The following is a 23,327-nucleotide window of genomic DNA, read 5'->3' on the forward strand; positions in this document are numbered from 1 at the left end:
CATACGCGCCTATGACCAACCGCCTTTTGCGCCCTTCGTCCTGTACTAGCCTCTTGCACTCCATCGGTGGAGCCTCGCAGCATGAGCATGTAGCAGGATGCCAGGATAATTTCCTGCTTATTCGTTTGCTCAATGGCCAGCACAACGAGGTCCTCAGTAATGTAATTAGGCAGCATATATGAACGCAGCTGTTTAATTACCATTACTACAGCTCGCAGCCGTCCCTCCGTTTGCGCGCAGTAAACTCCAAATCCGCGCACGCTAAGTCCAGAAACCTTTCTTCTCGATGAGAACCATGGCTCCTGGATCAGAGCCACGTCAAACGAACCCTCCTCAAGGGTTAGGAGGAGTTCGCTCGACGCCACCTTACTGTGTTGGAGGTTTATCTGTAGGGCTGTTTGTGCCCCTCCAGCACCTTCGTCGTGACGTCGTCGTCCTCCCCTTGCCATTTTGGCTTAAAGTATTCGAGGCCCCTTTCAGTCTCTCGTAACTGTTGTACCGGTTGTACCTATGTGCGACTCGCAGCTCCTTTTGGCTGTTCGTCCTCTTCTAACAATTTCGTGGTGATGTTGGCTACCTCCACGTGTCTTTTTTCTCCTAGGCTTTTGAGGTCCTTTCGACTTCGCCCACTTCTAGCGTATTAGGACCTTTATTCTCGGGACTTCTTTTCCTGAGTCGCATAAAAATTTTGCCTATACCAAAGGACATTTTTCCAAGGTGGGTATACAATATATCCTCCGCCTGCTTGTTTATTTGGAAGATATAGAACCGACCTTCCTCCGTAGGCCGAGATACAGTAAGTACCTTCCAATCCTGTGTCGGTATGTTCTGATTCTGCAGAAGTCGCAGTGTATATGTATTGCTACCTCGCTATTGGGGCCCATCTGTTTTACAACTTTTGGCCTACTTGTCTTGTCTATGCGACTGCCCTGGGACTGGGTTTTCTGCCTCTTGAAAGCAGGCTTGTCGCCTTCCGCAGAACGTTGCCTGTTTGTTCTGCCATTCGGCGCACCTTCCTCTTCGTACCGATTGCTGAACAGAGGGTTTCTCGCAGCAAACCTTTTGAACCGCATAACACCCCAGATTAGGGGGTTGGCAGTCTTTGGTCACCGACACCCCGCCGCCCTACTATGAGGCGAAACGCCGTAGATGCCAGTCCACTCATAGTCGGGCGCTATGGAGTTAGCTCTCACACCAACGACAAGGTGCCTACCCTAGTGAGTGTAGATTGGGATTAAAAATGGTCAAAATCTACCGACAACCATGCCTACTTTTTCGATATCGAGCATATATGTAGTTTACGCCAGCGACAGTGCTCGGATCATAATGGCTTATGCGTTCTAAGATGCCCAAAAAATTTCCAATGTTTCGTTCACCAAGATATATGGGTGATTCTCCGCGAGCTTATAGTTTTATGTCTTTTCGAAATTTGAAATATATTAAAGCATATTCTCTAAATTAAATTATGTAATTGAGTTAAAGTTATGTTTTTTTAAAGTTTCATGTTGAATTTTATTGACTGGTCATTATTTTTATGAAGTTATAGTTCATAATATCCTACAAATGTCACAACCGTGGAATGTCCACAACCACATTTTTCATAACATTTTAGGTGGTAACTTTTTTAATCTTTAATTACACGAGTGATAAACTGTAGTTGTATTAAATACTTGACTTAATCTGCAATATTAATTGTTGTTTCGATGATAACATTTCTGTTTTCGCTTTGTAATTTGATTTTGAAAAGTGTCCATGAGTTTTTGAGTAAAAAAATATTATTAAAATCGTTAGGTACTGCTTTATTGCACACTGGTTGTGCCATGTGAGTGTGAATTTTGATCAGCAAGTTTCCCCGCATATTTCCATGTTAATGTTTGCAGTCTTAAAATAACTAATATTCATTTTCAAACAATGAAGAACTGGAAAAACGGTGGGTATCAAAAAATCGTGTCACAACCGTGGCACTTGTATCTTTGTAGTTTTAAGTTAAGTACCGTCTATTGTACCATTTTTCTTTAAAGTTCACTGACATAACCTTAAAATTTTACGGAAAATCTTGCGAGTCATACTAGCTTTTTTGAATGAGCAATTTATTGTCAAAATGTCACAACCGTGGCTGGTTTCAGTATCTAGAACAGAAATAAATAGCTGTAGCTCGTCCACTTTGTGAATGGTTTTTAGCTATAAAAACTCATAAAAAAATGATTGAAAATATTAGAAAATCCAATTTTTTTTCCAAAAATTTGGGTTAGTAAAACTGAGAGCTCGCGGAGAATCGCCCATATACTTTCGGCTCTGAAAGCTAGGCCTCTTTCACCCAAGAATAAAATAGCCTCCAAAATTCTATATAAAATTTCTTTCCACTTTTGAGTTTCAGTGATTAGCTGGTCATTGATAAGTGTATCAATTGTAACCTCCTTTTAAATTAGATTTTGTAAACATCGCCATTGAATATAACATTTAATGTGAGCTTGAGTATTTTCCTGTGCTGCCAGTTTATCGTATAGCTTCTTCCACACCTGCAATTTCGAATATCCGCCAGGACAACAAATTTTAGGTGGTATTGTTGGAAGACTTTTTGAAGATGAACCTTCATCAGCATCACCACGAAACTTTACGATTTCGGATTCATGTAAACATACATTTCTGTTTGATGTTTTTATTGTCTCTTCACTGTTCGAAGGCCCAGGCAAAAAATCATTATCTATATTCGAATCGGATGCGGAAATTGAATGGTTTTGAGCCAGCTGCGCAATGAAATATTTATTCTTAAATTTTAAGGAAAAGGACTTTTCAAATTATTTTTCACACTTCACTATAATATTAAAACGAAACGCACATATTCGTTGCTTTTGAAATTCGGCTTAAAAATTGCACATGGAAAAACGAAAGACTCTCCTGAATAAAAATAAAATAATTTTAAAAAATTTTTAAGTTAAACGGTTTTATTATTTTATTAAAAGCTATAAAATAATTAGGTAGGTCCTAGGTACTAGTCATCACAGTCCTCATCAATCTAGGGCGTTCATCAAACAAATAAAAGCGTTAGGTGCGTGAAATTTTTAAAAATGACTATCAATAGAAATTTGACGCGTCCAACGCTTTTTTTTAATTGTATGATTAACACCCTAGATTGATGAGGAGTGTGATGACTAGTACCTAGGACCTACCTAATTATTTTATAGCTTTTGGTATTATTATTACTTCATGTATGTATTGTTTTGAATAAAACCGTTAATTTAAAATTTCCTTTTTATTTATTTATTTAAGTTGTATTTCTTAAGGTGCGTTATGATAAAATGATTAGAGTGAAATTTAAAAAAAGAAAAATGTGATACACAAACCACATGCTGAAGATGCCATTCGTCACACTCTACGGCAAACAAGATTGTGCGAGCAAACTTGCTTTGAATTTCATTCCGAGATGTGGTCCATGGACCGATGTGTTCGAACAAATTCTATTAATGGTTCGGTTTGCTTGAAATTTGGTATACAGGAAGCAATTTTTATCATAAGCCACTGATAACTGAAGTTTCGATTCAGTCATTACCGGAATACTAATTCGCTAATTTATGTTACACTTAGTGCGAATAATAAATAGTACTAAAGTTGTAGTGTATTCGATCATAGAGGGAGTGATAAAAGGAAGGGAAGTCCAGTTTTAAAATACGAGGGCAGGACGACCTCTGTCTTAGCAGTTTGAGCCTAAATATCAAACTTTTTTGTTCTGCATATATGGACAAACCAAATTTGGTGTCAAATTTAGATTATGCCGGTCTTCGCTAAAATGGGTGCCCAGATCAAGTTTGAAATTTTAACCCAGAGAGATCTACAACTGTATTTAAAAAAAAAAACAAGAAAAATCTAGTGGACCGACTGAGCTACTACATCTGTGGAACAAAGGACCTTTTACTTGCAGCACTTTTCACAAATGAAATTTTTTTGTGTTAACATCTTTGCTCACGGTAGGAAGAAACCTGAATGTAGGATGTTAGAGGAAGCGTAATATATCCCAATAAACATTTATATTAGAGAACGATTAGAAAATAAATCGTATTTCTCTAAGGCAAAAGGGTAGAAGACAATTTGTGGAACTGTCAAGAATTATAGCATTCTCCACAAAAAGGGGCTTTGTTCTCGATATCGATAACGGGTTAAAGTTCTAACGGAATTGTAACCTCAGTTTCAAATTGGTTTCTAAAACTATGTACAAACACACACCAAATTGGCAATTTATACAATTTGGGCAATTTATTACCCAATTTATCATATAATAAATTGCCAATTTAAAAAAGGTGGCAAACTCAAAATGAAACCAAAACATTGAACACGCTTTCTTAAAACACACAAGAATTTCAAAGTTTTATGTTTTCATTCCATTCCATTCGCCTATTACCAACACTCATATTTTGACAGTCTGAACAAATGTGTGTTGATGCTGTAGAGATGAGCCAACCAGCTATCAAACTACTATTGTGTAAGCTAAATTGAGTTGTATAAACACCACTCTATTTGAATCGAAATTGCCCCAATTTATTTTTCTGTTTGAACATAGTATAATGTAAATTTTTAATTGGAGCGCAATTAAATGCAATTATTTAAAATCAAGTCGATCTTCATTGCTTTTTTATATCAAAATTTTTAATGGGTTGTACGCTTATATACTTGATATGAATATATTTCAAATGCTTCTTATAATAATTCCAAGCCTACCAATATTTTCGCAAAACTTTCGCCCTATCATGTCCTACGAATAATCGATAACTGTGACAACATCGGATTTTAGTGTTCCTTAAATCGTTCTGTAATCGAATTATAACCAAGTACTCTGACGTAGTTTTCAATAAAATATGCACTAAAGAACAACATTAGAGTTCTAATGTAAAATCACCATATTTCTCAAACGTTAGATACTGTGTTCGCTGGGATGGTGGTAGCGTGCTCCGCCAACACACTGAAGGTCTTGTGTTGAAATCCCGCGCAAGCCAACATCAACAACTAAGAAAAACGTTGTTTCAAGAAGTTCTTCTAAGCGGGGTCGCCTCTTGGCAATAGTTTTGCAAACACTCCGAGAGTATTTCCGTCGGCATTAAAAATGTAGGTCCCGTCCTTCCGATTTGTAGGAAAAACTAAAAAGTAGCACAACCTAAATTGGAAGCGAAGTTTAGGCTTACATCTCCTCGGAGGTTAATCGCGCCACTTTCTGAAGGTTTTCAAAATAGTTTGATCAGTACGCCATTCAGCGACACCTTTTGCCAAAGTAAAATCATATTTTGGTAAAATATCAGCTCTTTAAAACCCTGGAAAATTTTACATTATCATGACGCCCAACTTGTAAACATAATTTCACTTAACCAAAGATACATATATGCATACTGCCGTCGGTTATTGGTAAAATATGTGATAAATTCGTGAAATAGAAAATGTAGAAAATTTCGAAACGAAACATATAATCTCCAACATCTGAATAAATTCGCCTGCGCAAAAATTTATAGATTATGGGTATGGAGGAAAGCCAAAACCTTATCGGTTGGCCATGGTATCTTTATGACTAAGGCGTTATTCTATGACTTCAATAACCGATTACGTTGACTTCCATAGAGTTCGTTGTATCAGCTTTTTTACACGGAGTTCGCCAGGGTCTTAAAGTAGTTATTCCACAATATTCTCATTTTTCTCATGATCTTTTCATATACTAGGGAACCTTATAGTCGTGATCAAACTTTAGTCTCACAATTTAATGCATTTACATACTTACCACTTTCATTGCATACAATCAAAAATATTTATTTACTGATATTTTTTATTTATTATTTATTTTACATGATATATAAAAAAAAAAATTGCCAGTTCGACTGCTGAGTGGAATGTCATCATATCTCAACTGCTGTTTCGAAAACGACTCATCTCAAAATGTTTCGAAAATAGGTGCCCTGTCGAGTAAGGGTGAAATTCCACTCAACAGTGAATTTAAACAACGCCTTTCATTCTATTTTGGTTCTTAAAAAGTTTAAAACTCTTTCGTTTGTTACATCTGTAAATAAACTCATAAAATTGAATGCCTCACAACCACTGCGTGCCACCGCACAAAGTTTGTTATCCACAATTGCCCCTGCTCCAGAATCTCCAAAACCAAGATTACTTTTACGACCTCGGGCACAAAAGATTGTGTCTGGTAGAAATGTTGGTTTCCCAATAACATGTTTATTAAGATAAATCTGGCATTTGTCCCTTTTTACCATGGACATTGTAGTAGTTTTGAGAAATCTAGAAATATCCTTTCCAACTAAAGTTTCCGCACCCCATCCACTAACTTTCATACCCATGCCCATTTTTACTGTGGACTCGCAAAGGCATACTGAATCTACTTCTCTCTTCTTTATAAAATTTCCAACCACTTTGACTACAGCTATATCCATCAATAGTGGATCTACATGATAAACGGGATCAACAAATATTTCCTGTACTTTACGTGTTTGCCCCCATATTGTGTCGAGTGCAAGTGTATCGATCGTACCAGCCAGAACCTTGAGAGCGCTCGGTGTTGTTATCCCGACTACGCAACTCGCCACTGTAACCACCGATTTCATGGAAACTAGGGTGCCAACGCAACGATAATGGGACTCAAAAAATATTGATACGGTAGATGGGCTGTCCTTAATTTGTATATCTTCGCCATATACAATGCGAAATCGCGCATTCGTACAGGATAAACGGCAGGTTAGAACTGTAAACACGATCGCAAAATAAATGCGCGAATTCATTTTTATTTAAGAACTTTCACACAACTTTTTAAGAATAAAGTACACCGAGATCAATTTTGTGGGCCCTATTTATACCTAATTAAGCCATGTGAATAAAAAGTAATCAAAAACTTTGCAGACAAAATTTCAGGAATTTTAAATAACAACAATACATCTTAATTAAAGTCAAGGCTATACAATAAAAAATCTTGTTTGTTTCCACTCGGTGCATTACAAATAAAGTAAATAAATAAATGCAGGAATTTTAAATAACAATAATACATCTTAATTAAAGTCAAGAAATACATAATCTTGTTTGTTTTCACTCGGTTCATTATAAATAAAATAAATAAATAAATACAAGGCGCGATTACCTCCGCAGAGTTTAGGCCAAGCTTAGCTTCCAATTTTGCGTCGTGCTTCTATGAATTTTTTCTACAAATTGGTGCGACGACACCTACATGCATTTACGCCGACCCCGAACGGCATCTGCAAGGCAGATGAGTTTATACTGAAGAAATTTTCAAGGCAGAAAATACTCGGAGTGTATGCTAAATTATATATGAAATTTGTTCTGATTAAAAAAAATGCTTTCTTCATTTTTGATGATACTCTGCTGGGAGTTCAACCCAGGACCCTCGGTGTGGTAGGCGGAGCATGCTACCACAACACTACGGCGGCCGTCTCGATCAATTATAGTTTGTGTAAATTAAAATTTTATTTATGACAAATACGAAAAGCTTTTGAAGCGTTTATATTGACATTTCCTGTTTTTCTGTTTTCTGTTATTGGAGCCTAATAATCCTATTTAACTAACAACTATAATGGAAATTTTTAATTAGTTAAACAAACAGATTGATATTTACGTATATTCCAACGAAATGAAATGAACGCGACTTCGAAAAAATATTTTGCTATACTTTTTCATAAGAAAATTTCCTAGTAATTGTTTGTTCACATATATGGGCAAATCCCAAAAACTTTTACCTTTTTTTATACTCGGGTTTTACAAACGGGCAAAAAACTTAAGGCCAGAAAAAAGTACAAGGACATTAAGTCTGACCTTTTGACTATCCGATCTGATGATTTTAAAAATCAAGAAAGTCGATAGTAAGTTTTTGTAGAACTTGGAAACGTAAAAAACGTCGATTTTTACACTTCAAGCGATACCCTTGATTTTTTTTTAATTTTTCCGATACAATTTTGAGGCATCGCTCAAATGCTATGGAATTTAAACTGAATGTTCTTTTTGAGACGGAGATTCTAAAAGTATGAGCAAAATTAATGTGCCCCTCCAATACTCAGAACTATCATCAATCAAAGTAGCGATACTTTTGTTTTGTAAATTTTCAATATTGACAGTTTTTTGCTTATAGCTTTTTGAGGCAACTGAGTATTGAAACTTGGATTATGCACGGTAATAGCCTATTAGGGACTAAAAATACCTGGGGCTTCAAATTCGATGTGCCCCTTTCATTTTTGAAGGTAGAGGCAGAAAAGTGGTAGCACTTGGTTGCGTAAATTTTTTTCAGGAGCATGTTTTTTTGTGGGCACAGCTACAATTTTACTTTTATCACTTCATACCCGTTTGTTAATTTTTTCTCTAAACCACAGTGGTATACCATCAATTGCCCCATCTTAGAATATTCACGCAAGGAAAGTAATTGATGTTTGTACATGGGGCAAATATACGAAATTTCCGACAAAAATTGGCAATCGTCAAAAAGTGTAGAAAAAAAATTTTACAATCGGTTAAGAAGTGCTTAAATAAGTCAAAAAGTTTAAGGTTTTAAAATTTCAAAAGAATCGGTAGAAAGGTGTTAAAATAAATGTGTTGCAAATTTTGCAGTAAAAAATATTTGGCGGTTATTTGGTTTTATATTTTTACCGATATCTACAAAAGCGGGTCTCGCGTATCAAAAAAATTTTACTTAGCTAATAGCTGCATATATCTCCATATTTTGTTAAAATTTTGATATAATCGGTAAAGAAGTGTTGAAATAAATGTATATTTAACATTGCGACCTCAATTTATATATATTTTGCTCGATCATTTGACTATATCTTTTTGAGGCATTGTGTAAGACGAGTAACGGCGATGCACTATAGTTCCAATTTATCCCTCAATGTTCCTAACAAAAAGACATTTCCGTGATTCCACGTTTCAAAAAAAAAAAAAAAATTGTTTCGTGCTTTGCACACAGAGTATATTAACTTCGATTGGATAACGGTTGGTTGTACAGATATAAAGGATTCGAGATAGATATAGACTTCCATATATCAAAATCATCAGGATCGAAAAAAAATTTGATTGAGCCATGTCCATCCGTCCGTCCGTTAACACGATAACTTGAGTAAATTTTGAGGTACGTAGATGAAATTTGGTATGTAAGTTCCTGGGCACTCATCTCAGATCGCTATTTAAAATGAACGATATAGGACAATAACCACGCCTACTTTTTCGGTATCGAACATTTCGAAAAACGGAAAAAGTGCGATAATTCATTAACAAAGACGGATAAAGCGATGAAACTTGGTAGATGGGCTGACCTTATGACGCAGAATAGAAAATTAGTAAAATGTTGGACTATAGGCGTGGCACCGCCCCCTTTTAAAAGAAGGCAATTTAAAAGCTTTACAAGCTGTAATTTGGCAGTCGTTGAAGTTGTCATGATGAAATTTGCCAGAAACGTTACTCCTCAATAAACAACTAATATAACTAATGCTAAATAAAAACTAGCAAAATAAGATGAAGAAAATGCCCACTTAAAAAAAAAAAAAAGATTGTTAAAAGTCAAATTTTAACAAAAAATTGAATATCTTTACAGTATATAAGTATTTATGTCAACATTCAACTCCAGTAATGATATGGTGCAGCAAAATACAAAAATAAAAGAAAATTTCAAAATGGGCGTAACTCCGCCCTTTTTCATTTAATTCTTCTAGAATACTTTAATGCCATAATTCGAACAAAACTTTACCAATCCTTGTGAAATTTCGTAGGGGCAAAGATTCTGTGACGGTAACTGTTTTCTGTGAAAATGGGCGAAATCGGTTGAAGCCGCGCCCAGTTTTTATACACAGCCCACAGTCTGTCCTTCCGCTCGGCCGTTAATACGATAACTTGAGCAAAAACCGATACATCGTTACTAAACTTAGTCCACGTGTTTATATGAACGCACTTTATCTTGGTATTAAAAATGGGCGAAATCCGACTATAACCACGCTCACTTTTTCGATATCGCAATTTTCGAAAAATGAAAAAAAAAAAAAAAAAGCCATAATTCTACACCAAATATGAAAAAAAGGATGAAACATGGTGATTGGATTGGTTTTTGGAAGCAAAATATAACTTTAGAAAAAACTTTGTAAAATGGGTGTGACACCTGCCAGATCAAGTAGAAGAAAACGGAAAAGTTCTGCAGGGCGAAATCAAAAGCCCTTGGAATCATGGCAGGAATTCTGTTCGTGGTTATATAAGTTCACTGCACTAGGCACGGTATTATTAACAAGTAAGGAAGGCTAAGTTCGGGTGTAACCGAACATTACATGTAAGTCGGGTGAGGAGGCACTGTGACAGCACGCATATACCAACACATATGGCAGCGCAAATGTAAAACACTCAAGGCGAATAACGAGCGCACAGCCTGAGTAAATTAGCTCGGAGAAAATCTAATAGCGAGCGGACAAGTGAGTCGTAATCAGCCGTCGACCAAAGCAGCCGTCGTTACTATAATTATTCGCTGTACCAACCTACTTTAATTGTAATCCACTTTAAACCATAACTTTAATTGTACTTATTTTTGAATACTCAACTTTGAATTGAATAATAAACGTTATTAATTGCATAACTTTACATTTGGGGGCTCAACCTGCCGAACCTTAATACAAATTGAATTAAACTTATGTAAGTTGCAGCCGAATTGAAGAACAATAGGCAAGCAGTGCAATAAAGTGAAGTTGGCAAAACAGTACTTCTACAGTTGCAGTTCAGTCGCAAAAAAAAAAAAGGGTCGTTGATCGGTCAAAAAAAATTCCGTTCAACGCATATGACTCGTGCTAGTCGCCAAAGCGCAGGCGATTCAAAAAACACCACCAAAGTCAAAAAGCAGACAAAGCAGGTAGAGGAAGTGAGACGGCGTTACAACACACGCTCAACAAAGCAGGCAACGAGGTGGAGAGAATACGCTCAGACAGCTTCCAAGAAAGTCATGGCCGAAGCAGAGCAGCAGAAAGCAGTAACAGAAGCAGCGGCAATGGCAGAACAAAACAAAACAGTGGAATGTAAGAATAATGAATTGCTACAACAGCTGGTGCAATTGCTTACATTGAAAATCCAAGCAGACGAAACAAAGCAGGCCGAAACCAAAATTACGGCAGAAAGTTTTGGCAAAATTATACCCGAATTTGATGGAGGAAATATGCCAGTGAAACACTGGTTTACTAACTTTGAATTAAACGCAGCTGCATACGGTTTGAACAATGTACAGAAGTACGTGCAAGCAAGGGCGAAAATGACGAAAACTGCGAAACTTTTTCTTGAATCGGTAGCTGTTTACGAATATGGTGCAATGCGCACAATGTTGGAAGACGAATTTGACAAGTCAAAAATGTGTAGTGCTGATGTTCACGCAGAGCTACGAGAACGGAAAAAACAAAAGAATGAGAGTTTCCACGAATATGTGCTGCAGATAAAGAAATTGGCTACACGTAGTAATATAGACACGCAGTCGGTGATTCGTTATATAGTTGGTGGACTGCAATTAAAAGACGAATTTAAATACAACCTTTGGAGCTGTAAGTCATATAAGGAATTGCAAGATCAATACGAAGTTTACGAGAAAATAATTTTGCGGGAAAAAAGCAACAAAGAGCATAAAGGGCAAGTACACGTAAACGAGAAGCGTTCGCACATTTCAAGCGAAAAGAAAACACATTGCTTTAACTGTGGCGCTACGGATCATATGCGGAAAAATTGCCAAGCAGAAACAAAGTGTTTTCGTTGCAATAAAAGTGGGCATATGTCGAAAGACTGTCCAACTGTAGCTGCTGCTGTAAACCTGGTTCATAATTCGAAACGCTGTAAAAACATAAAGATTAACAACGTCGAAGTAAGCGGGTTAGTAGACACGGGCGCAGATATAACTATTATGAAAAAAAGTACATTCGAAAAAGTTGGTGGAGGTGTGCTGCAAACATATATGCAACAGCTTCGCGGCCTCGGTACTAAATCTACAAAACCAATTGGGTGTTTCGTTGCTGAAGTAGGTGTTGACGACTTACTGACGCAGCAAAAATGCATTGTAGTATCTGACAAAGACGTTATGTATGATGCGCTACTGGGTTACGATTTTATTTCGAAGTTCAACTTGGCGGCGACGGCAGATGGATATAAGTTTTCTCCACTAAACGTGGGGGAAACTTATGAGGATCTTAATCAGATAAGTATTTATAATGTAACCGACACAAATTCTCATGTTGATGTTCCTCCGCAGTACGAAGCCGAAATTCGCTCCTTGATTGCCAACTACAAGCCAATCGATTATGTTGAGGAATGTCCAGTTGTATTGAAGATCATTCCGGATGGTAACGTTGTCCCGTTCAGGCACGCTCCAAGTCGCATACCATTCCACGAAGTTGAAGCAGTCAACAAGCAAATTGATGAGTGGCTTAGAGCTGGAATCATAAGACAGTCTACGTCCAACTTCGCCAGCCGCATGGTTATCGTGAAGAAAAAGGACGGTACGTGCCGCATTTGTGTGGATTTTCGAAAACTTAACTCGGCTGTACTAAAAGATTGTTTTCCGGTCCCTATAATTGAGGACGTACTCGAAAAGTTGCAGAAGTCGAAATTTTTTACGGTTTTGGATTTGGAAAATGGGTTTTTCCACGTCCCCATTGAAGAGAGTAGCAAAAAATACACCGCTTTCACAACAACAAGGGGGCTTTACGAATTTAATAGGGCTCCGTTTGGCTTCTGCAACTCTCCCGCCGTTTTTATACGTTTCGTTAACTACGTCTTCCAGAATCTAATAAATAATAACGTATTAGACTTATATATGGACGATATTATCATTCACGCAGAAACAGCTGATGATTGTCTTCGTAAGACAAAGCTGGTTTTTGCAACGGCAGCAGAACACGGTTTGAAAATCAAATGGCCAAAATGCCATTTTATGCAGGCATCTGTAAGTTTCCTGGGTCACTTGGTTAAAGATGGATGCGTGTGGCCAGGCAAAGAGAAAACGGATGCGGTTAATAAGTTTGAAATCCCAAAAAATGTTAAGGCCGTGCAGTCGTTTTTAGGCCTAACGGGATTTTTTCGAAAGTTCATTAAAGGATACTCACACATCGCCAGACCATTAACAAATCTACTACGTAAAGACTCTGTGTTTGCTATCGGTCCAGCTGAAGTCGAAGCTGTACAAACGCTGAAAAATTGTTTGACTGAAGAGCCAGTACTAAGGTTGTACAACAGAAATGCAAAGACTGAGGTACATACAGATGCGTCGAAGGATGGTTTCGGTGCAACACTATTGCAATGGTATAGCGGCCAGCTATACCCAGTGTACTTCTGGAGCAAAAAGTCGACGGGGGCAGAAGCGCGACAGCACAGTTATGTTTTGGAAGCGAAGGCGGTATACCTCGCTTTTAAAAAGTTTCGTCACTACCTGTTGGGTATTCATTTTAAGCTAGTGACTGATTGCGCGGCGTTCAAACAAACGTTAAGTAAAAAGGATGTACCCCGAGAAGTTGCCTCGTGGGTGGTTTATTTGCAAGACTTCGACTTTAGTGTAGAACACCGAGCAGGCGAAAGGTTAAAGCACGTTGATTGCCTCAGTCGATACCCACAGCAGGTTATGATAGTAGCGTCGGAGTTGGCGGCTCGTATTAAAAAAGCACAGCAAGAGGATACAATGACTAAAGCAATCGCAGATCTACTGGATAGCCGACCATACGGAGCTTTTAAAATAAAAGGTGGGCTGTTATATAAAAATATTGAGGGTAACGATCTTTTGGTGGTTCCAAAGCAGATGGAAAAAGAAATTATTGTCGATGCTCATAATGTTGGTCACTTTGCGGTGCAAAAAACTATGCATGCTATACAACAAAATTATTGGATACCACACCTGGAACAAAAAGTTACGCAGGTAATCAACAATTGTGTGAAATGTATCATTTATAATAAGAAGTTGGGTAAAAAAGAGGGTTATCTGCACGCAATTGATAAAGGTGACCAACCATTGCATACGTTGCATATTGACCATCTGGGACCAATGGACGCTACCTCAAAGCAGTATAAATATATCTTGGCAATCGTCGACGCGTTTACCAAATTTGTGTGGCTGTACCCCACAAAGAGCACAGGTTGCGAAGAAGCGGTTCAGAAGCTGGAGTCATGGTCTGCGGTTTTTGGAAACCCCGCACGCATAGTTACCGATAGAGGTGCCGCGTTCACGGCACATATGTTTTCCGAGCACGTAAAGGAGAGGGGTATTGATCACATCTGGAGCACTACCGGGGTCCCACGTGGAAACGGACAGATCGAAAAAGTGAATCGAACGGTTATGTCGATTATTGCAAAGCTCTCGGCAGAAGAACCTGCAAAATGGTTCAAGTTAGTTCCAAAAGTACAGCAAGCTATTAATTCACATACTCATGCGTCTACAAAGCGGCCGCCGTTTGAACTTATGTTTGGTGTCAAAATGAACCACACATGCAGTGATCAGATACAACTTTTACTCGAGCAGGAGCTATATGATGCATACGACGAAGGGCGGCACAATTTGCGGCAAGAGGCGAGGCACGAAATCGAGCGCGCTCAGAACCAATACAAAAAGCAGTTTGATAGCAAACGAAAGAAGGAATACGGGTACAAGATCGGCGATTTAGTAGCAATACGACGCACGCAGTTTGTAGCCGGACGAAAGCTGGCTAGCGAATATCTCGGCCCGTACGAAATCACACAAGTTAAACGAAATGGCCGGTTCAACGTTAGAAAGGCGGCAGATATAGAGGGGCCCTGTAATACGTCCACGAGTTGCGATAATATGAAACTTTGGAAGTATACAGTCAACAACGAAGAGCTTTTGTCATCTGAGGCAGATGACTAATCAGGGTGGCCGAATGTAAGTCGGGTGAGGAGGCACTGTGACAGCACGCATATACCAACACATATGGCAGCGCAAATGTAAAACACTCAAGGCGAATAACGAGCGCACAGCCTGAGTAAATTAGCTCGGAGAAAATCTAATAGCGAGCGGACAAGTGAGTCGTAATCAGCCGTCGACCAAAGCAGCCGTCGTTACTATAATTATTCGCTGTACCAACCTACTTTAATTGTAATCCACTTTAAACCATAACTTTAATTGTACTTATTTTTGAATACTCAACTTTGAATTGAATAATAAACGTTATTAATTGCATAACTTTACATACATAATCAGCTGGGAGCTTTGGAGACAAAATATGGGAAAATCACCATGTAGGAAAATGAACCTAGGGTAACCCTGGAATGTGTTTGTATGACATGGGTATCAAATGGAAGGTATTAAAGAGATTTTTAAAAGGGAGTGGACCATAGTTCTATAGGTGGACGCCTTTTCAAGATATCGCCATAAAGGTGGACCAGGGGTGACTCTAGAATATGTCTGTACGATATGGGTATCAAATGAAAGGTGTTATTGAGCATTTTAAGAGGGATTGGGCCTTAGGTCTATAGGTGGACGCCTTTTCGAGATATCTCCAAAAAGGTGGGCCAGGGGTGACTCTAGAATGTGCTTGTACGATATGGCTATCAAATGAAAGGTGTTAATGAGTATTTTAAAAGGGAGTGGGCCTTAATTCTATAGGTGGACGCCTTTTCGAAATATCGCCATAAAGGTGGACCAGGTGTGACCCCAGAATGTGTTTGTACGAGATTGGAATAAAATGAATGGTGTTAATGAGTATTCTAAAAGGGAGTGGACCTTAGTTCTATATGTTGATGCCTTTTCCAGATATCGCCATAAAGGTGTACCTGGGGTGACTCTATAATGTGTTTGTACGATATGGGTATCAAATTAAAGGTATTGATGAGGGATTTAAAAGGGTGTGGCCCTTAGTTGTATATGTGGAGGCATTTTCGAGATATCGACCAAAATAGGCACCAGGGTGACCCAGAACTTCATCTGTCGGGTACCGCTAATTTATTTATATATGTAACACCACGAAGAGTATTCCTGCCAAGATTCCAAGGGCTTTTGATTTCGCCCTGCATAACTTTTTCATTTTCTTCTACTTAATATGGTGTCACACCCATTTTAAAAAGTTGTTTCTAAAGTTATATTTTGCGTCAATAAACCAATCAAATTACCATGTTTCATCCCTTTTTCGTATTTGGTATAGAATTATGGAATTTTTTTAATTTTTCGTAATTTTCGATATCGAAAAAGTGGGCGTTGTTATAGTCGGATTTCGGCCATTTTTATACGAAGATAAAGTGTGTTCAGTTAAATACGTGGACTAAATTTAGTAACGATATATCGGTTTTTGCTCAAGTTATCGTGTTAACGGCCGAGCGGATGGACATACGGTCGACTGTGTATAAAAACTGGGCGTGGCTTCAACCGATTTCGCTTATTTTTATAGAAAACAGTTACCGTCATAGAATACATGCCCCTACCAAATTTCACAAGGATTTGTAAATTTTTGTTCGACTTATAGCATTAAAAGTATTCTAGACAAACTAAATGAAAAAGGGTGGAGCCACGCCCATTTTCAAATTTTCTTTTATTCTTGTATTTTGTTGCACCATATCATTACTGGGGTTGAATGTTGACATAATTTACTTTTATACAGAAAAGGTAATATCTTTAATATTTAAGGTAATATTTTTTGTTAAAATTTGACTAAAAAAAAACTTTTTTTTAAAAAGTGGGCATGTTCTTCATCCGATTGTGCTAATCTTTATTCAGCGCTTATACAGTAATAGTGGTAAAGTTCCTGCCAAATTTCATCATGATATCTTCAACGAATGCCAAATTAAAGCTTGCAAAACTTTTAAATTAACTTCTTTTAAAAGTGGGCGGTACCACACCCGTTGTCCAAAATTTTACTAATTTTCTATTTTTCGTCATAAGGTTAACGAACCTACCAAGTTTCACCGCTTTATCCGTCTTTGTCAATGAATTATCGCATTTTTTCGGTTTTTCGAAATTTTCAATATCGAAAAAGTGGGTGTGGTTATAGTCCGATATCGTTCATTTTAAATAGCGATCCGAGATGAGTGCCCAGGAACCTACATACTAAATTTCATGAAGATACCTCAAAATTTACTCAAGTTATCGTGTTAACGGGCAGACGTATAGACGGACGGACATGGCTCAATCAATTTTTTTTTCTATCCTGATTATTTTGATATATGGAAGTCTATATCTATCTCGATTCCTTTATACCTGTACAACCATTCGTTATCCAATCAAAGTTAATATACTCTGTGTGCAAAGCACCCTGAGTATAAAAGAGGGCCCGAATGTTTATAAAGTATATATGTATATATAATCGTTTTCTTTTATATAACTTGTTTACTTCAAATATATAAAAACAATTACACTAGTAGTAGTGGCCCCTTCGCATCCAGAGCTATCTTGCTGACTAGCAAAGGCGGAGCCGACTTTTTGTGAGGAAAGTAAAAGGACGTCAGTGTAACATCAGTACCACTGGCCGTCAAAGACATAGCTGTAGCATCCTCGTCGCTGAACTGGGTTAGAAAAAGAAAGTTTTGTACAGATCTTACCAAGATGCAAACTCTCGGCTTCCCGTTTGTTGCACCACTCACCAAACGTCAGCCTTGCCGCTTTTAGCCCGCATATCTTATACCCTACTACCCAAGGCTCTTGGATAAAGGCTATATCAGCAGCCCCACTGTAAAATGGAGCAGAAGCGCAGCAGATGCTGGTCCGCCACTGTTAAATCGCAGTTTACGTCAGACATTGGCTCCTCTCCAGTGTAACCACAAAGTCTATCCAGCGTTAGCGAGGAGATTGAAGACGCACCCGCCCACCGTGTCATCTGTCGGACTGACCGTGTTTGTGTTCTGCGTCCTCCTCGCTCTCCACTTTATCTGGATCTATTTCCCGCTCCGGGTCATAGGGTGCCTTCATGTCGTTTGAGTACACCTTAATCTTCACTGTGTCGAATCCGAATTTAATAGCGCCATCCGCGCCATCCAAAAAGGGCAGTGACTCCTTGTTGAGTAGGAGTATCGCCTGACGCGCCGCGGTGGTGCTATGCTCCAGCTGCAGGACTCTACAACTAGAGGAAGGTAGCTCTGAGGTGAAGGTCCTTATGACCTCAAGGGCTCCCTCCGGATCATCCGGCTTGGATGGAAACCAGACCGTAGCTCTCATATGAGATGTCCTTGAAGTCGGCAGCCTTGAGCATCGCACCAGTGTAGAACTAACCCAACCTATCCACCGCCTTTTTTACAAGTCGTCTGACCTCTGGTCATCGAAAGCCGCCAACATGACTTGCCCCTGGTATCAACCCACCTCTTTGCAAGCACGTGGAGGTCCCCTGTTCTCCCTTACGAAGGCGACTGAAAAACTGACCATTTCGGTCCTTATCAAGTCCTATTTCTCTTTGAAAATCTGCTCCTGCTCAGGATTATAAGGAGGGGCCTTTGACTCTAAGCCTTTTAGAAGCATTCTGCGCAACCTCCATCGGACGGTTGAGCTACCGGAAGCCTGTCCTTTCACAGGAGCAGACTTCCTAAAATAAGGGACGATGGTTTTCACCCACTCAAATTTCTGCCCTTTACTCCTCAACGTCCCCAGGCAAGGCCATGGAAAGCAGGTTGGTGGCGTTTGGCAACATTTTCAGGATGCGTATAGCCACCTGTCTATACTGCGCATCTGTGAGGGAGGTGGCCTATCCTTCCTTTGGGTGTACACTGTCGGCGTAGCCGGAGGCAAGCGAGCGGGCTGCTCCCCCATGATAGCTTCCCCGGTAGCAATCTGCATACCGAGAGGGTTACTAGCAGAGGCAAGAGGTCAAGTCGTTGCCCCCAAAGCTCCCCTAGAGGAAGTTATGAGCGATGTGCAAAACTCCGGCGCCGCCTTAAACCTTTGCGCACCACCCGCAATAGCCGCGCCGCGGCTGGTAGAGAAGCCCTGTATCGCACGAGCTCCCAGATTGATCGGTGTTACCCCTTCCGGCTTTTTGCAAGTTCCGGCCTCGTTACAATTATTCTCATATTTATTTTTTAAACTTCCGTTCCTTAGACCCGCGATTTGCGGAGAACGGGGTCGTCCACCCCACACAGAAATCCGCTATACCTGGGGTAAAGCAAAAATTACAACTGGGTGTGACATGGTTCGCAGAGGGCTCCGTTAGCGACTGGGATATGTGGTAGTTGTTAATTATACCACTATTTATTATACACGCCTTATTTTATTTTATAAAATATCTTTATTATAATGACTCCTAAATGTATGCTAATAATTCGTTTTTAAAATTTTATATCAGAATGAAAATTTTTGAAACAACCATTTCAAAATTGAAATACAAAAAATTAACAACAACCAAAAATTCAATTTATATTAGCAGGTACATTTAAAGTTGAATATAAATATAACCCTACAATACTCCCCCTTCCGGAGATGTAACGTTAAATAAATTAAAAGTAACTTTCTTTTTATACTCAGTTGAGCAGAGCTCACAGAGTATATTAAGTTTGATTGGATAACGGTTGGTTGTACATATATAAAGGAATCGAGATAGATATAGACTTCCATATATCAAAATAATCAGGATCGAAAAAAAATTTGATTGAGCCATGTCCGTCCGTCCGTCCGTCCGTCCGTCCGTCCGTTAACACGATAACTTGAGTAAATTTTGAGGTATCTTGATGAAATTTGGTATGTAGGTTCCTGAGCACTCATCTCAGATCGCTATTTAAAATGAACGATATCGGACTATAACCACGCCCACTTTTTCGATATCGAAAATTTCGAAAAACCGAAAAAGTACGATAATTCATTACAAAAGACCGATAAAGCGACGAAACTTGGTAGATGAGTTGAACTTATGACGCAAAATAGAAAATTAGTAAAATTTTGGACAATGGGCGTGGCACCGCCCACTTTTAAAAGAAGGTAATTTAAAATTTTGCAAGCTGTAATTTGGCAGTCGTTGAAGATATCATGATGAAATTTGGCAGGAACGTTACTCTTATTACTATATGTACGCTTAATAAAAATTAGCAAAATCGGAGAAGGACCACGCCCACTTTTAAAAAAATTTTTTTTTTAAAGTAAAATTTTAACAAAAAATTTAATATCTTTACAGTATATAAGTAAATTATGTCAAGATTCAACTCCAGTAATGATATGGTGCAACAAAATACAAAAATGAAAGAAAATTTAAAAATGGGCGTGGCTCCGCCCTTTTTCATTTAATTTGTCTAGGATACTTTTAACGCCATAAGTCGAACAAAAATTAACCAATCCTTTTGAAATTTGGTAGGGACATAGATTTTATGGCGTTAACTGTTTTCTGTGAAAATGGGCGAAATCGGTTGATGTCACGCCCAGTTTTTATACACAGTCGTCCGTCTGTCCTTCCGCATGGCCGTTAACACGATAACTTGAGCAAAAATCGATATATCTTTACTAAACTCAGTTCACGTACTTATCTGAACTCACTTTATCTTGGTATGAAAATTGAACGAAATCCGACAATGACCACGCCCACTTTTTCGATATCGAAAATTACGAAAAATGAAAAAAATGCCATAATTCTATACCAAATACGAAAAAAGGGATGAAATATGGTAAGGTAATTGGATTGTTTTATTGACGCGAAATATAACTTTAGAAAAAACTTTATAAAATGGTTGTGGCACCTACCATATTAAGTAGAAGAAAATGAAAAAGTTCTGCAGGGCGAAATAAAAAACCCTTAAAATCTTGGCAGGTATTACATATATAAATAAAGTAGCGGTATCCAACAGATGATGTTCTGGGTCACCCTGGTCCACATTTTGGTCGATATCTGGAAAACGCCTTCACATATACAACTACCACCACTCCCTTTTAAAACTCTCATTAATACCTTTAATTTGATACCCATATCGTACAAACTCATTCTAGAGTCACCCCTGGTCCACCTTTATGGCGATATTTCGAAAAGGCGAACACCTATAGAACGAAGGCCCACTCCCTTTTAAAAATACTCATTAACACCTTTCATTTGATACCCATATCGTACAAACAAAGTCTAGAGTCACCCCTGGTCCAGAAAGGCCCACTCCCTCTTAAAATATTCATTAACTCCTTTCGTTTGATACCCATATTGCACAAACGAATTCTAGAGTCACCCCTGGCCCACCTTTATGGCGATATCTCGAAACGGCGTCCACCTATGGAACTAAGGATTACTCCCTTTTAAAATACTCATTAACACCTTTCATTTGATACCCATATCGTACAAACGCATTCTAGAGTCACACCTGGTCCATCTTTATGGCGATATCTCGAAAAGGCGTCCACCTATAGAACTAAGGCCCACTCCCTCTTAAAATACTCATTAACTCCTTTCGTTTGATACCCATATTGCACAAACGAATTCTAGAGTCACCCCTGGCCCACCTTTATGGCGATATCTCGAAACGGCGTCCACCTATAGAACTAAGGCCCACTCCCTTTTAAAGTACTCATTAACACCTTTCGTTTGACGCCCATATTGTGCAAACAAATTCTAGGGTCACCCCTGGTCCACCTTTATGGCGATATCTCGAAACGGCGTCCACCTATGGAACTAAGGATTACTCCCTTTTAAAATGCTCATTAACACCTTTCATTTGATACCCATATCGTACAAACTCATTCTAGAGTCACCCCTGGTCCATCTTTACGGCGATATCTCGAAAAGGCGTCCATCTATAGAACTTAGGTCCACGTCCTTTTAAAATACTCATTAATACCTTTCATTTGATACCCATATCGTACAAACGCATTCTAGAGTCAACCCTGATCCACCTTTATGGCTATATCCCTAAATGGCGTCCACCTATAGAACTATGGCCCACTCCCTCATAAAATACTCTTTAATGCCTTTCATTTGATACACATGTTATACAAATACATTCCAGGGTTTCCCTCGGTTCATTTTCCTACATGGTTATTTTCCCTTATGTTGTCACCATAGCTCTCAACTGAGTATGTAATGTTCGGTTACACCCGAACTTAACCTTCCTTACTTGTTTATTTTTGTGTTAGGTATCTGTATTTTATCAATCATTGCTGGTTTTAAACGATCAATAGGAGTAGATTTAATTTCATTATTTATCTCAATCTTAAAGTTTTTAATATCTTTTTAAATAACTCTATAAGGACCCTCATACGGATGAAATTTTTAAAATGTTCACGCAAACTACTTAAAACATCCGCTGAAGTTACATTCTCTGTAGTTGAAACAAATAATTCACCAGGTAATCTTAAATTTTGGCCATAAACCATTTCAGCTGGTGTTGCCGAAATATCTTCCTTAAAAATCGATCGCAAACCCATAAGCACTATTGGTAACTCTTCATACAAATCCCTGGACCCATTCCTAGCCATTATTGAAGATTTAAGCTGTCTATGGAAACGTTCTATCATTCCATTAGATTGGGGATTATAGGAAGAAGTCGTTATTTGATGACTTCCAAGAAGTTTCATTAATTCTGAAAACAAGTTTGAAGTAAACTGAGATCCCTGATCCGTTGTTATTTCCGATGGAACCCCAAAACGTGAAATATATTCCTTCAAAAATTTATTTACAACCGTAACTGCAGAAATATCTCTTAGCGCGAATGCCTCTGGCCAACGTGTAAATCTATCAATTATAGTTAATATGTAACGATATCCCTTTGAAACAGGTAAGGGTCCGACAATATCTAAGTGAATGTGTTCAAATCTAGCTTTTGGAATTGGAATTTTCACAACTGGAGATTTTGTATGATGATGTACTTTCGATTTTTGACAACTTATACATTCTTTGGACGAAGTATTGATGTCTTTCTTCATTTTTGGCCAAAAATATTTCTTAACTATCAAACGACGTGTAGCTCTACTACCAGGATGTGAAATCCCATGTAACATATCAAATATTTTTTTTCTTAAATTGTTTGGAATGAATGGTCTAGGATTTTCTCCTGACACTTCGCACCATATGTTAAAGTTAAGAACAAGAATTTTTATTAGTTTCAAATTTAAAAATGTTTGCTCTGAGGTAAGTTTGCCTAATTCACTATCTTGTTGTTGTTCACTTTGTAAAATTTTTAAATTAATGTCCGAATTATTAATCGCTTCTACTTCAAACGCACGAGATAATGTATCAGCTACAACATTTTCCTGTCCTTTAATATACCTAATGTCATTCGTAAACTGTGCAATGAATTCCATATGTCTAGTTTGTCTTGCACTGCATTCTGTTTTTGAATTTAAAGCAAATACTAGAGGCTTGTGATCTGTGAAAACTGTAAATTGACGTCCTTCTAGAAGGTAACGAAAATGTTTAATGTTCAAATAAATAGCTAACAGTTCCCTATCAAATGCACTA

The sequence above is a fragment of the Eurosta solidaginis genome, chromosome 1 (assembly GCF_040869045.1).
Source record: "Eurosta solidaginis isolate ZX-2024a chromosome 1, ASM4086904v1, whole genome shotgun sequence".
Taxonomy (NCBI): Eukaryota; Metazoa; Arthropoda; class Insecta; order Diptera; family Tephritidae; genus Eurosta; species Eurosta solidaginis.